The 15,826-nt window shown below is 50.4% G+C and overlaps 1 protein-coding gene across 1 annotated transcript in view; it reads right to left on the reverse strand.

Annotated features, from left to right (window-relative positions):
- CPLX2 (complexin 2) overlaps positions 1-15,826 on the reverse strand; it is an 83,086-nt gene that overhangs the window by 57,684 nt on the left and 9,576 nt on the right. Inside the window, exon 2 of the mRNA XM_087867804.1 lies at positions 13,495-13,574. The gene's annotated coding sequence lies outside the window, so the exon portion shown is untranslated. The remainder of the gene's footprint in view (positions 1-13,494; positions 13,575-15,826) is intronic.

The following is a 15,826-nucleotide window of genomic DNA, read 5'->3' on the forward strand; positions in this document are numbered from 1 at the left end:
AGACCTCTCTCCTGACTCCAGGTCTACTTGTCCACGGCTTAGCTCTGTGTGCTCACAAACAGCCTAGGCTTAGCATGTCTCAAGCGGTTTCTCCCAAACCGTCATCCACCCATCCACCCATTATCTATCCATCCATCCATCTATCCACTTCTTCATTCACCCATCCATCTAGCCATCCAATCATCCATCCGTCATCCATACAGTGGTTACTCATCATCCATCCATCTATCCACCCACCATTTCCTAAGTGTCCAGCATTTGTCAACATGGAGGGTACAGCAACACGCAAAACAGACACTGTGTTTGCCCTGCCAATACTTTGCTGTGAGGGAGACAGACAGGTAAACAGAAGATGATAATAAAGGTGATGAGGATGATGATAAGGGAAGTGTAAGGTGCTGCAGGAGCACAGAAGAGGGTACCCGACGCAGCCTCGGGGGATCAGAGACTTTTTTGGAGGAGAAGTTGGAGATGTTTTTGGACCTGAAAGGTAAGAAAGAGTGAACCTTCTTTTCCTCTGTGTTCCTTGTCTCCGTTACCCAAGGGGATTGACACTCAGCACCCGTTCCATTTTCTTGTAACAGTGCAACAGTCACCCCTTTCCTACTCATGGTCCTTATGGATTGGGTGGGAGGGTCACGTTATGACCCTCTAGGAGTGAGCGTGTCACCCAGGCCTGGCTACAGGGATGGATTAGGGATCTGTCTACTGAAACCCCAGAACTTTGCTGGAACCACTGGGGAAGGGGTCTCCTATATCCACTGGACTTACTCAGCTTGTGGAAGGGTATTGCCTCCCTGAGAGCAATGCCAACGTTGAGGAGAGCAGAGTTGAGAGATGCAGAGAGTCCTGAGGTCATCACTAGAACACTTGGATCCAGGTGTGCCTGAGGCCAGCAAAGTCAGACGTTTCTTTTTATTTTAAGTCATTTTGTGTTAGGGTTCTGTCACTTGCAGTGAAAGAGCCCTCATTAACAGTAAAGAGTCTCGTTAACGGTAGGTAAGCATTTTCACATCCTTTGTCTTATTTGATTCTCACAACAGCCCTAGAAGTCTGTTTACAGATGGTGAAATGAAAGCTCAGAGAGTTGAGTCAGTGCGACGCAGCCCAGGTCTGTCAGACACAGAGTCCATGTTTCATTAAGGGTACTTTGGAGATTAAACAAGAAGGATGCTAGAGGGTAGGATTTTGCTTTGAGCAGAGAGGGCATTGAAGAACTGGTCCATAGGAGAGGACCTCCTCCCCACAGTCAGCTCACATTCCATTATATGACCATGTTTCAAGGTCTGACTGAAAAGTCACCTCCTCCATGAAGCCCCCAGGACTGCCCCTCCTTGATGCTCTTCAGCCCCTGTCAGCGTCTCTTTTATAGCGTCGGTCACTTTCAGCCTCCCCATTTCACTTATGTCAGTGCATGACTCATCTCCCTTTCAGGGAGGTCTGTGCTTTACTCATCTTTGATTAGACCCGAGCTCCTTGCCCCATGCCTGGTACCCAGTAGGGGTTCAATGCATTTTTTTAAAAATAAGTATTTGAAGTAAATTAATGTCCAGATAAGAAGTACATTTAGGGTGTGAATCAGAGTGACAGGGAGACAGAGAGAGGAAAGTTGATATGAGACATAGAGACAGAGAGAGACACACAGAGAAGGGAGAATGAGTCAGTGAGGAAGTGAAAGACAGAGGGACGGGGGAGGACTGGGAAGGAGAGTCAGAGAGGGTGTTCTGGGTGTGGAGATCTGGGAGGGCCTGCCAGCCTTGACTGGGGTGTAGATGACCTTACTCCTGGTGTTTTGTAAGGGAACCATTTGGAAAGGACTTGGTTGGCCCAGAACCCAGGAGGGTTGGAGGGATAAACCCTATGGGATGGGTGGAGAGTCGCTGGTCAGTCAAGGAAGAGTCCCTGTGACCCCTCTCACTGCCATAGGAGGTGGGAGAGACAAGCCAGTTGTGAGAGCTGTTGGACCTGAAGAAGCCAGCAGGGCTCCACAGTGAGGGAAAGGAGGGGACAAGATAGCTGATGGTCAGAGGCACCTAGAACCTTCTTGTGCCTCCTCCTGGGACCTCCCCACTAGGGGTGGCGGTGCTATGACCCTTCCCTCCAGGAGCTGACTTTGGACCTCAAACCAGAGAAGGACCCAGCCCTACAGGCAGCAGGCCTGTGAGTTGCTCCACTCTGTTCTGGAACTGGGTGGTCCTCCAGCTGCCCCTTTCTCCCTCACAGCTCTGGCTTTCACCATCCATGGCCCTGAGCCCCATCCAGAAGTGATCCCATCTATTGTATCCATCTGCTTGTTTCTCATCCATCTCTCCTCCTGAAGGGGAATCGCCAAGAGGACAGGGACTTTGTGGGTCTCCTGGCACAAAGCAGGGTGCCTGGAAGGCTCACCAAAGGCTGCATGGATTAGTGAATGGAAGAACGGGCAGGATGGCAGTGTGTGGGGTGTGTGAGGTGGGGTGGGGCTGGTGCTTGGACGTAGCCTTGACAAAGCACTTTAGCAGCCAAGACTCCCAAAATAAAGGCGTCTGGGCTCTGAGATGAGAGCTCTTGAGAAGAGAAAGGCCCTTCTGGGGCTAATTGGCTGGCAGCCAGCATGCGGGCAGCTGTGGGCAGGTCCTAGGGGAGGGGCGCTCTTCCTGCCCCTGCCACACCTGGTGTCTGCCAGGGAGGAAACCGCCAGGGCCAAAGCCTGCTGGCCCTGCGACTCAGGGAGGAGAGGGCTGAAGGACTGGGCTGGAGGCAGGACATGGAGCCACACCGGTCCCAGAAGTGGGCAGGGAAGGAAGGAGCACTTGCCCAGCTGAAGCAGGGGCTGCTTGGGGCCAGGCACCATGCTGGCTCGTGGGCTTCTCTCCATAAGGCTCTGAGGAAGGGGCTGGTGAAGCTGATGAAGAGTCTGAGGGCCCGGGAGGTGAAGAGATGGCTCTGGGCCGCAGAGTGAGTGGTGGCAAGGCCGGGCTACTCAGGTTGGCCCAGTTCCTCCCCTCACATCTCTGGGCAGGCTTCTGGTGGCTGCTCACCTCAGGTGGGGCTTTCTGTGAGATGCAGGGGGAGGGGAGGGAAGAGGGAGGAAGTGAGGAAAGGGAGGGAAAATTTCCTCTTGTGTAAAATCGTGAGGTAGATGTTCTTACAACTGTTTCTTTACCCTTCTTTCTTTGTTTTAAAGATTTATTTGAGAGACAGAGAGCATAAGCAGGGGGAGGGGCAGAGGGAGAAGGAGGGGGAGAGAGAATCTCGAGCAGACTTTGCACTGAGTGTGGAGCCTGATGTGGGGCTTGATCTCACAACCTTGAGATCGTGACCTGAGCCAAAATCAAGAGTCAGATGCTTCACCAACTGAGCCCCCCAGGCACCCCTCTACTTTCCTTTCTGTTCCATTCTCTTCTATTCCTTCCCAGGCTTCCTGCTCCTGCCTGAGATTGATGAGGAAGTGAACCCAGGGCTGCGGACCCCGTGTTGGGGCTCCACACTTAGCTCCAATGATGAGACCTTGGGCAAGTCATTTCCCCCTCTCAGCAGGAGCACCTCATCTTTGAGACGTTGATAACAATTTTGACCTCTCAAGGAGGCTGTAAGCATTTCAAGAGGAAGTAGCTGAAGCTTTGTGCCTAAGTGAGACGCCATTGGTGTTAGAGTTTCCAGAGAATCTGCTTCTATGTTCCCAGTCACCCTACCTGGCTGCCTGAGCGGACTTTCTACAGTGAAATGTAGACCTTGTTCCTCAACTTCCAGGGATGTGAACAAGCACTTCTGGAAAGACGATGTCCAAATGGCCAGTAAGCATATGAAAATGGGGTCAACCTCACTAGGCATCAGGGAAACGCACATTATAACTCTAACCACTATGTGTTCACCAGAATGGCTAAAATGGAATGGACAGAAAATGCCAAATATTGGTAGGCCAAGGAAGTACTAGAACTTCTGTACTGTACCAGAGAGAGTGTTAATCAGGACTCCCATTTTGGAAAAAAAACAGTCGACGGCATCTCCTAAAGATGAACCCGCATCCCCTCTAAAGCCCTGATTCTCCTCCTTTGCATAGACCCAACAGAAATGTGCACGCATGTACGTCCAAAGGCACTTACAAGCATTCGTAGCAGCATTTTTCATGAGCCCTAAGCTGGACACAATTCAAATGTCCATCACCAGTACAATGGATGCATACATTTTGGTATAGCTAAATATATTATGTATTAACATTATAATATATATAATTCCAAATATAATTATATTGGGAATATAATTTAGCAATGAGAAGGAATAACACGAGAGAGTGCCACAACATAACGCAACACCATGAAAGAATCCCAAACATAACGAGTGAAAGAAGTCAGATACTAAAGAATGCATGATTTCATTTATGTGACATTCAAATCTAAGCCAACTAATCAATGAGGTTAGAAGTCAGAAGGGTGGGTCCTTTTCCGGGAGGTGGTGATGAGAAAAGGAACACAGGGGGCTTTCAGAGAAGCTGCTAAGTTTGTTTCTAGCTCTGGGGCTGGTGACATGGGTATGTTCATTTTGTGAAAATTCACTGAGCTGTATATGTAGGATATGGGTGCCTCTATGAACGTAGGCTACGTTTCAATAACATTTTCCTGCAAAACCTCCACCCTGCCGTGGCCCCTCCCAGCCTCGGGCCAGGTCCCAGCTCCACGGCGTCATCCTCCTGCTGCCTGCTCTGGCCCCCTTGTCATCACTTCCTGCTTTAGTCATGCAACAGTGGATGGGTCTTCCCACACGCCAGGCTAGTTCTCACCTATGGGCCTTTGCCCATATTGCCCCTTGGCCAGGCCTCCCTTTCTCCCCATTTTGTCTGCCTCCTCATCCTTTCCTGAACACCCCATCCCCAGGTGGGCCAGGTACCCCTCCTCTGATCTCCCATGGTCCTCATCCCACACTTCCTTTATCTCGGCAATCCCCATATGGTTTTCATATTATTAGTACATGTCTGCCCATTCCCGCCAGATGAGGGCCTGTGGCTCATTAGTCCCTCTGTCCCCAGTGCTCGGCGTGGGGCCCGGCCTGTAGACAAACTGAATGTTTGCAAAATGAATGGAGGGACAGACATTCTTATTTGGGGATCTTATGTGCCCCTCCGGTGCTCCCCTCATTTAATCAGGCTGGACCTCTGTCATTGTCTTGTGACAGTCTCTCAGAGATTTCTCTTCTCCGGGATAAATGTCTCCACTTGTGATCCCATCTGCCCTGTGATGGATTTCTCTGTCTTCTGTCTGGGAACCAGAAATGGACACACATTCCCCTACCCTGAATGCCTCACTTCCTTCATTCTTACCGCACTCAGTTCCCCAGACAACTCCTGGGGGCCATGGCAGATCGGTCAGCCAGAGGGAAGAATTGGGCCAAGCAGCTTTCCCTCAAACCCTAGACCATAGGGATGTCAGCTCCTCTCACCACAAACACCATGAGAGTGGTCTGAAAGTGGAGTGGGACACTTCGGCGGGGGGGGGGAGGGGGGGTGGCATGGTGAGCATGAGATAGTGAGCTTCTTGTCACCAGAAGCATGCAAATGGAAACTGGCTGACTGCAGTTGGGGGTGCTATTGGTGGGAGGTTAGACTTAGTCCCACCAGCCCAATAGGGAAAAAGAAGGGAAAGGACATCAACTGAGGTTCCGTGCACCAGGCCCTTCACATATATAATCTCCTAGACTTTGCACAGTTAGTCTAGGAGGAAGGTGTTATCACTGTGCCTATTTTAGAGATGATGAAACTGAGGCTCAGAGAAGGGAAGGGTCTTGCTAGGAATTTGAGTTAGTAGGAGAGAGTTGAAATTTGAACCCAGGTCTTCCTGGCTCCCAAGCTGGCCCTCTTTGTAGAGCATCTCTAAGATCCTGTGATTCCATTCTGAGGCAACATCTGCTGTTGCATTGCCCCCCATGTGGCGAAGGCCTGGCAAGTGCCCTGGAGCCCCCCCCGGGGGCGCGGCCTGGACACACCATTGGCCGAGGCTCTGGGCAAGGCTGCTGGCAGAGGTCAGGACCCCTGAGTGCACTGGCATTGGATCACAGAGGAGAGGCCCTGTGAGCAGCTGCAGTCACTCCCAGGTCGTCACAGGCCTCAAATGAGATGCTAAGGGGCCAGGTGGTGATTTCACTCTAAATGATTTGCTCATTGGCATTTGACCTCTATTTTCCATCAACTTGATTTTCATTTCCTAATGTTTACTGATTGGAAAAATAAGGAGAGGTGGAACGCTCAAGCGAATGAACTTCTCTCCTCACTCGCTTCCCATTTTTCCAGATGTCTTGAGTTAAACGTACAAATTAAGAGGTGCTTCCATGCGCTGACCATGAAGAGTCCCACGGCTTCCCATGAACGGTGGGCCCTGGCTGCCTCTGCCCCCCCTCCCCCGGCAGCTGGAGTCGACCTGTTGGACCCCGGGCTCCTCCGCTCTGCCAGCTGCAGCCCAGAGTCTGTGCTGCAGACATGGACTCAGGGAATCCCGTGGGCTCCACCCATGTTTCCAGCCCCTTCTAGTGAGACAGCTCACGGGACTAGTTCTGGCCAAGGCCGTGAAGGGAGCCGACAAATGCCACTTGTAGGCTGAGGTGTTGGGGGGGGGGTTGTGAGGGTCTCCGCTCGTTCTCCTCCCCTGCCACCTAATGGTGGAGCCAGCGCTTGGAAGGAAGCTTCCTGGAGAACTGCTTGGCTTCACAGCAGACATCATGTGAGGGACAGGTTTCTGGATTAATCTGTGGCCATCTTGACCACTGCAGGCCCTACGGCTCTTTCTCCATCTATGCCGCAGTGCCTCGAAGGTGTCAGGCACTAGGTGGGGCATCCATGGAACTTGTGATGGGTACCCTCACTCTCTAGGAAGCACCCTTAAAGAGCAGCAGCTGAAAACAGCTGAGTTTTTATAATGCAGAGTGTCAGTGCTGTGATAGGAGGAAATATAGGGTCTGTGGGAATCCAAAGAAAGGGTGGCAAGGCAGAGGGAGGGGCAAGTCACAGAAGGCTTCCTGGAGGAAGCGACTTCTCAGTGGGTTGTAATGGATGAAGACAAGTTAGTTCAGTGGTCACCAGCTGGTGGTTTGTATTGTTTGGTCAGCACAATATTTAAACTTTTTCTGGTAGTTAACAGTACTTAAAATGGAGGAGTCTCACAAGAAATCTGGATTGGGGATTTACTTTTAAAAAATCAGGGTATCGATCAACACTGAGGCCACGAGTCTGTGTAGCAACAATTGTCTGGAGCTGGCAGTGGCTGCCCCCTTAGACAGGCGTGCATATTCCAGGCCACCATAGTTCCTTTCATGTACTTACTTCCTGCCAGCCCTGCAGACAGCCGGGTTTGCAGCTCTTGAGTGAGTAATCCTCATCAGACTTCCTCAACCCAGAGATCCTTTTCAGCGATGGGGCCAAGGAACAGGCTTATCCAGCTTTCTCCCTCCCTCAGCTCATGAGAGGCTCCAGGAGCCCCTCGCTGGAAGTCCGAGGGACTCCTGTCTCGACTGTGGCTGACTACTGGCCCCAGATCAGGACAGTGACCCTGGTCCAGCCAGTGTGGGAGAAAGGAAGCCCCAGGGACGCCTCCAAAGAGTCAGGCCCAGGGGACCACGTTGCCTTCTCCTCTCTTGGCTGCTTCTGGCTGCCCAGAAGCCATTTCTCCTCCTTTTAGTACCAGTCCCTTTCTAAGCATCATCCCTTCCTCAGTATTCAAACCTTGGAGGGAGTCTGATCAAGCTTCGTGCTCTCTGCTGGCCAAGGGGAGGACACAGGCCCTAAGCCAGGCCAGCTGGTGCCCCTCCTGGGGCTGCGGGTCACAAACAGAGTGATGCAAGGAGGAACAGATGCTGTGGCTGATACATCCCACAGGGGAATATCGGGAAAACTGGCCTCAGTTCCTGCTACCGGACCCCTGGTCTGCTTTGGTTCCTGCCCTTTCCTGGGCCTGATCGTTAGCCTTCCTGTTGCTTCCAGGTGCTGATAACCTCTCCGTAACCCCTGCTTCTGTTTGATTGGGGCAGATTTGGTTTCTGTTGTTTGCTCCCTATACCCAAACACAGCCCCTCTCAAAGGCAGGTGTGAACTGTTTGGGTTCACCCTGGATTTCTCGGAATGCCAGGCCAAGCTGGCATAGGCTGCAGAGACAGGCTTTGCCTTTTGCTCACCCTCAGCTCCTTCATCCCCTGCTTCCGGAGCCGTTGGGTCATCCCTTGCAGTCCCAGCCTCTCGAGAAACCAGAGGGCTGGAATCCCTTCCAGACACAGCCTCTGGGGGTAGTCCTGACCATCCTGACTGCTGCTGGGCCAGTCGTGATCCCTGGACTCCCAGCTTAGCCTCGAGGCTCGGGGTCACCTGTCCAAGCAATATGGCTCCTTAGGATGGGGCCTCTTTTGCCTCCCCAGGACAAGGCTTGCCCTAAGCCTGTGTGTGGATGAGTCTGGAGACATCTTGCCTGTGGGCCCAGCATGGGCTCTGGAGCTGTGGGAGTCCTTGTGGTGCTTCTGCCAGACTGGCTTTTCTCGAGGTCAAGACCACCTTTATCTTGTTTCCATTCATATATCTTCCTGTATTATTACTCAGTACTTTACACCAAACAAAAATAGCACACTCACTTTTTAACCTTTAATACATAAATTTCTAAAGGGAATGAGATCATTCTCATAAACAAGAAACCTGCACCATATTCTATAAATGGAAGGTAATGGTAAAAATAAGGACAGGGAAAATACAACATTGTTATTTAATTTCAGCTAGATCCTGTTGCTGGAAAGCTGGGCCTCTTGGTCCAAAAGGAAGATCAGTAAGTGTTACAGAGGCATTAAATAGATGCTAACCTCCAATTGAGACTTCCTCCTTGATGCAATCAGCTGAAAAGGGGGTAACTCTCTCCCAGTGCGACTTAACTTGTGCCTGAATTACTCTTAAAATGGCCTCATGGACCAGTGATGGTTGGTGCCCACTCTGTGGAAAGCATTGCTTCCGTAGCCTCTGCCTGTTCCGAGATCCTGTAGCTAGCTGCCTGTCCGGACTTGACCTCGGCTGCCCACCTGCTCTGGACCGTGGCTCCCTACTCGTACCGACCTCACTGTATTCCAGGCTGACCAGGCCTGGGTGCCTACCTTGCCCCAGTGGATGAGCTTGATTCTAGGTCCAGCCATCTCAGGGAATTGAGAGAAGAATTCAAGAATGAAGTCTTTAGAGCCCTTCCTAAGTGACAGACACTGATAGGTATTTTACTCAGATTATCTCAGTTTTCCCCACGTTTCAGGCATTCATCTACCAGCTTCATGATTTCTGCTGTATCAGGGCTATTCATTTACCTTGTAGTTTTCTTTAAATTGATTTGTATTTTAAAGAGCTCAGAATTTTATTTTAAAAGGAAATGCTATATTTTCCCCATAAATCAGAGAGTTTGGTGTGCCAGTTATATTTTTCTAACATGCATCGATTGTGAGCTATTAAAGTAATAAATGTTCATCCACCTACCACCTAAACTCATCGTGCACACACCATCAATCACCCATGTATCAGCCCTTGGGAAATACTGTAACTCCTTAGTTAATTCTCACATGTTTCTGGAACGATGGTTTATAGGTAAGAGCATGGAGGCTCAAAGGATTCCCTTCCTGAAGTGCCCCAGGCAGAGAGGCTTGGAGCTGAGATTTGAATCCAGACAGTCTAACTCCAAATGCCAAGGCTCTTTCAACAGCAGTGCTTTCCAAATGGATTTTTTTAAAATCCAAAGAATCCGTTAAAAATGAAAATGTGTTTGGAAATCCAATATATAAAACAGATAAAATTGGAGCTTTTAAAAATTATTTAAATGGGATTGTTGGGCAGATATTCTTTATCTGAAACTTCTCTTGCCCTAATCCATCCTACAATGACCCCTGAGAACCTGTCCCAGAAGCCCGGAACTCTGAGGAATGTTATTTTGAACCCATGTGGCACCACCCTATCTCTTGACTTCATTTAGTCCCATTTTCCCCATGAGCCAAACTCCTGAGGGGCAACTTCTGGGTCTATGTTATCTTTCCTGGCTGGGCATCTCTACCTTGGACCTTTGCCATTTTGAAATCTTAAAATTTTCCATCTTACTGTCTTGAAATCTTCCACTGGCATTGTAAGGCTTCCTCTGACCTAATTATTCACTTATCAAACGCTGATACCTAACCTGTATCCAGATTTTTAGATGACACAAGAGGAATGGATGTAGTGTCTTTGATGGGTTCCCAAGCCCGTGTGGGAGACAGGTAGACACAGCCAAATACAGTAAGGGTTGGACCAGCCTCTGTTCACCTGAGTCTCATTGTTGTCTCAATTCCTGCCTCATTTAGATGGCTTGTTGCATCCTGTATGAAGCATGGCCTGAGTTGGAGCCAGTGAAGGGACACCAGTGGGGCCAGAGGTCTTGTCTGATTCCCCACTCTGGTTCCTGGGTCACAGTGCCCTTCAGCAACCAAGCCTGATTTAAGTATGGACTTAGAATCATACCTTACTCAGAACCCCAAACCCTCATTCCAAAAGGAGGAGCAATTTACAGTTGTGCCAGCATCTGCAATATGGAGCTCTGACTGGCTCCTTGCCTCAGCCTGCCTTCTCCCTTCATGGCCATCTACGACTGCCCCCTGCCCCAACCTAGAGATCTCCCACTAAAGTGGGTGCCCCGAAAGGGCCCTTCTCTGACATGAAGAGAAGAATCTCTCACTCTAAAAATATGGAAAGATCCTGTCAGAGTTACAGTAAGTTTTAAAGATTTCTAAAGGACATTCAGCCTTGTGGTGCCCCTGACCAAGCCAAGATTTCTACCCTTTTTCCTCAGCCCTGGCTACAGCCCTGGTTCTCTCCAAGATGCCTCCATCTTTAGAAGGCGCCGAATGTCACCAGAACATCACCCCTGGGGTTTCCCCCATTCTGTGGGAGCTGGTCTAAGCTAAGCTTGAGTTCTAGGAAGCTTCTTCCAAGGTTGGTCCTAGAATTGGGTCTATTAGCAAACTCAAAACTAGTCAGTTCAAGCCAAGTCAACTCTACTCAGCTTAACTCAACTCAACTCAACTCAACTCATTTCAATTCAATCCATACTTACTGTGTATCTTTTTGCCTATCCATACTACCCTGAGCTAGGCTCTAGTTTTGGGAGAGGTAGAAGCCAACAGTTAATAAGACACAATGTTTACTCTCAAGGAGTTTTCTGTTTTGAACCTAGATTCCGACTCTGACTTTTCCTGGAGCTAAGGGAACTCCTTGCACAAGGGGTTGGAGAAAGAGCTTCCTTTTCTGGCCTGGAGACATCCCAACCAGCAGTGTAATTCCTGGGGTCCGCTCCCCCAGACTTCTCAAACTACCCTCCTGGGATCGTACGACTTCAAGGCTTCAGACTGTAGAGTCAGTTGGTCCCTTACCCTTTAGGATGTGGTTCGTATGGGTCCTGAGTCATTCATTTATTCACAAACTTGCACTGAGCACTTACTATGTGCTAGACACTTTACAGACATTATCTCATTTAATTCTCACAGCAACCAGTGTGGATACAGAACCAGTACATGGCCAGTTAAAATTTAACCCAGCCTTAATTTCAAAACCCATGTTCTTTCCATCTCATCCCCCTGTCTCTTAGAACAACTGGATAGAATCCATAATAAAGGATGTTTAAACAAACACTTACCAGATGGAGGGAAAGAGTGGATTAATGAATATTTTATGGAAAGCAAAATCTCACCTGACCAGTTTATTAGAATTCTTTGAGAAGCTAACTATATGGGGAGATAAAGGGTGACTTTCACAAAAAGCCTTTGTCAAATTTCCATCCCAAAGCCTATTAATAAAATTGATTCATTATAGAATTGGGCAGAGGTGGGTGGTGAGTGGGAGGGAGTCTATTTTTGCCTGGGTAGAGAACTGGCTTAGAGACAAGAAAGAGAGGGTGGGGATAAATGGGTGCTTTTTCAAATGAAGAACTAGGGTTCCCCAGGAATTGATGCTGAGTTTGGTCTTATATAACACCCAAAGCACATTGCATTGAGTGCCCAGTGTGTGCATTTCCTGCAGTAAGTAGGGGGGATACCCCCCAAAACCAGACTTAGCTCCCCTCCTGGAGAAGCCCAGAGAAAGAAGTACGCAGTGACATCTCCAAGTTTTCAGAGGACAGGCAGGTTTGGAGGGGCTGAAATGCCAAGACATTGGAGATCAAACAGAAGACGGTGGCCAGGAAAGGGGAAAGAGCCCCTGCAGCAACTGGAAGATCTGATCTCTAGGACCAGTGCTGTCACTGACTTGCTGTGTGACACTGGGCAAGGTCCTTCCCTCTCTGGGTCCCAGTTTCCCCTCCTATACAAGGAAGGAATTGGACTAGATGCTCTGTAAGGGTGTGGTGTTCTGGATGGAGGACAAGGATTTGAAATAGAACCTGATGATGAGAAAGTCTCTATTTCCTGTGACCAAAATGTCTCCTTCTGTGCCTGCACTGAGATGGGGGACCACTCTCCCTCTGTCTCTCTCATTTGCGAACAGTGGGGATGAGGCAGAGAGCCATGAGGTCTGTGATGCTGGGGCGCAGAGCCCAGCCTGGAATCCCTCAGTGGCATTCATTGCGAGTGACTCAGCATCATAAATAGCTCCCATCTGGGTGAGCAACGATATCTATAGCGATCGAGCGATCTCTATATCCACACACACTCTCTCTGTGCAAATATGTGGCTCACTGTATGCTAAATATGAGGTGGCCTGGAGACGTTCCTCCTCTTAAAAGACTATTTGGTATGAAACTCAAGACTGTTTATTTAAAGAAACAAGTTTACAACTATGCACATTGGATTCCTGGTAGTGGGTGGTGGGGAAGAGGCGATGTGGATGAAGGGATGCTGGGTGTGATCCAAGCTTGGGGGCCACCTGACAGAGGGGCTGAGGCCGACCACTCCACCTTCATCCTTCTGTCTGCAACGGGATGGGTAATGGACACTGCACATGAGATGCTTGAGATCCTGGGGTCGGGGTACAGGGAGGGGGGTAGTGCTGAGCTCATCAGCGCAGGAAGCCACAGTCAGCAGAAAGAACATAGGAACTGGGGGGACAGGAGAGCTAGGTTCCAGCCCTGCTCTGCCCTGCCATTGATCTTGCACAGTTCATTAAGGCACTCATTCCTTCACCAAGTATGTACCAAGCACAGACAATATGCACAGGCCACAGGGGGATACAGACAAGAAAATGTAGGTTGGAATTCAGGCGTAGCCACCTGCCAGCTACAGGTGCTTCCCCTCTCTGTGCTTCAGCTTCCTTATCTGTGAACTGGGGCTAATCCCCTCTAAGGTTTAACACACAAGAAAGTGCTTCTCTGTTGTAAGTGGCTCTGACGATGCAAGCTAGCACCATTCCACCACATTGCCCAGTTGCTCCAACTCCTTTCCACTTAGGAGTGTTCTTGGGGATCATGGAGGGGAAATGTCATCATGACCCCCTTCACCAGGGCCCCGGGAGTGGGGGCTCTGAACACCACCCATGGGAATGACCCTGGGCAGTACCCTTACCTTTGCTTCTTGGCTGAGGTGAGATGTAGGGGTTTCAGTCAACGAGCAGAGCGGGTAGCATGCCAGAGATGTGCAGCTTCCTGGAGGAGGAGAGAGGGTGTTGAGGGGTGCAGAGAGAGAACTTCTGGGGTAATTCACTGGGATGCCCTGAGCGGGCACTGAACCCCAGATTCCACTGAGGACATGCCTTGTTTCTCCAGAGGCCACCACTGATCCCTGGGTTTCCAGCAAGGGACTGGTCAGGATGGGACCCTACCTGGCCTCAGACCCAACCCCTGGCCCCCCCTCACCTACTCCCCTGATACCAGCTGCCCTTCTTGGCCGCTGGCTCGGGCAACGCTTGTATGGTACGACTGACCACATGGCCTTCTGCCTTAAATGCGATTTCTGACCCCTGTCAATGGGCGTGGTTTACCATCAGTCATATCTGGATTTGAATTCTGGCTTTGGGAAGACTCACGCCATCTCCCCAAGCCTCGGTTTCCTTATGCATAAAATGGGGCTACTAACAGCCCGATCTCACACATTAGGGGCCATATAAGTGCTTGCTGTAATCGTTGTCCATGTTGACTAAGAATATCTGTGAAGACGTCTATTACATTGTAGCCCCTCAAATGTTAGTTACCTTCCCCTGCTTTCTCCTAGGAGGCACCAGGTGTTCCTGAAAAGGCAAGGGCACGTTCCATGACTTTGTCTCTGGAGCCTTGCATGAGTCCTGACAGAAAGTGGGGGCCCAGTAAACATTTGTTGACTGAACAACACTCCCCAGGTTTGCTGGATTTGCCTTCACAAAGTTAGGGTTAGTGAGGTTGACGTTCTCCCACTTTACAGAGGAGAGCACAGGTTAAGAGAGGGGAGGTCATCTGCTCTGCTTCCCACGGGGGCGAGTGTGGATCCAGATGAGAACCCACAGTCCCCACTCTGCCTCCCCCTACAAGCCCTGCAGTCAGGGCCTCTCCGATCTGGACACCAAAGCCCAGCAACCACAGCCACCTGCGTCCAACCTGGGGCCACCTCCTCCACTGTTTTCCTTTCCTCCTGTAACCACAGTCCTGCTGGGACTCAAGAAAGGGGCATTCTGGCATTGTTTCCAGAGGTGGGGACTGAGGATGTGCCCTGGGTGATAGACACGGATTGGGTGAAGCAAGGATTCCAATCCATCAGCTGACTCAAGTGCCCTCCCAGGACTGGCAGTCTTCTGGGACCACCCCGGGAACAAGGCACCTAACCCCTCTGTCCCCACAGCTCCAAGGCACTCTTAGCTCCTCCTGCAATCTCCGCCGGCCCAGTCCCACCACTAGACTTGGTGCTGAGCGCAGCAGGCCCCGCTGCCGATTCCCCAGAGCCCGGCTCTTAGCAGGACTTGATAAATATCTGTTGGGTGAGTGAATGAACGAGTAAATAGTGGCTGAATGACTGTGTCGGGCCGTGTTCTAAATGCTGGGGACACCGCAGGGAAAAGGGCAAGCATGCTCCGGCTCTCAGGGAGCTGACAGTATTTGAATTTAAAACTAGCAACTGGATTGGAAACAGGACAGATGTTCTTGTTCTCTGACTGGCTGGGTGGGGACACGGGGAGGGGGGGAAGTGTTTGCGAGCCCGCTGACTGCCCTGGGAGCACCTTGGAGCCAAAGGTGGCCTCCCTGGTCTCAGGCAGGGCCATCTGTGCCCCGAGTGGGGAGGCTGACCTTTAAGAAGGCCAGGAAAGAAAGGTGGTGCAATTATGTATTTAGTGTCTGCCTGCTGCCCAGAGCCCGACCGCAAGCACACTGCCTGGCACAGCGTAGATACTTAACCTTTTGTTCAGTGAATGAAGCCATTTGCTCAATGGGTGGGCAGAGTGTGTCAGGATGACTCAGGTCTAGGGGCTGGTGGGAATCAAGAGCGCTAACTCTCAAAATTATCATCATGTCCACTCGAACGGGGCTTCACTGTTCTCGGAGCCCATTCACAGGGCAGTTACTATTCTCCCTGCGCAGGTGAGGAGGACACGGAGCGCATGTGTATTAGTGAGCACGCTGGGCTGGGCGCTAGTGGGATTCACAGAAACAACAGGGCCACAGCAGTGCATTCAGTGTATCTGTGATGTGCCAGGCCCTTCCCATCCACCATCTCTACTACTCCCGTTAGCCTGGCAAGGCCAAGGCCACAACGCCCATCACACAGAGGAGGGCAGAGGCTCAGAGTACACTTGATCTTGCACAGCTGGAACCTGGGTCTCCTTCTAGGAGTGAGATGTAAAAAGCCCACAGTCTAATGGGGACCCAAACAGGAAAGAGAATAGTTAAAATCCAGTGTGACATCCCCACAAATGCATTTGTCAGAGATGCTT

This window comes from Ursus americanus, chromosome 15 (genome assembly GCF_024610735.1).
Source record: "Ursus americanus isolate L20-20 chromosome 15, mUrsAme1.1.p, whole genome shotgun sequence".
In the NCBI taxonomy this organism is placed as follows: Eukaryota; Metazoa; Chordata; class Mammalia; order Carnivora; family Ursidae; genus Ursus; species Ursus americanus.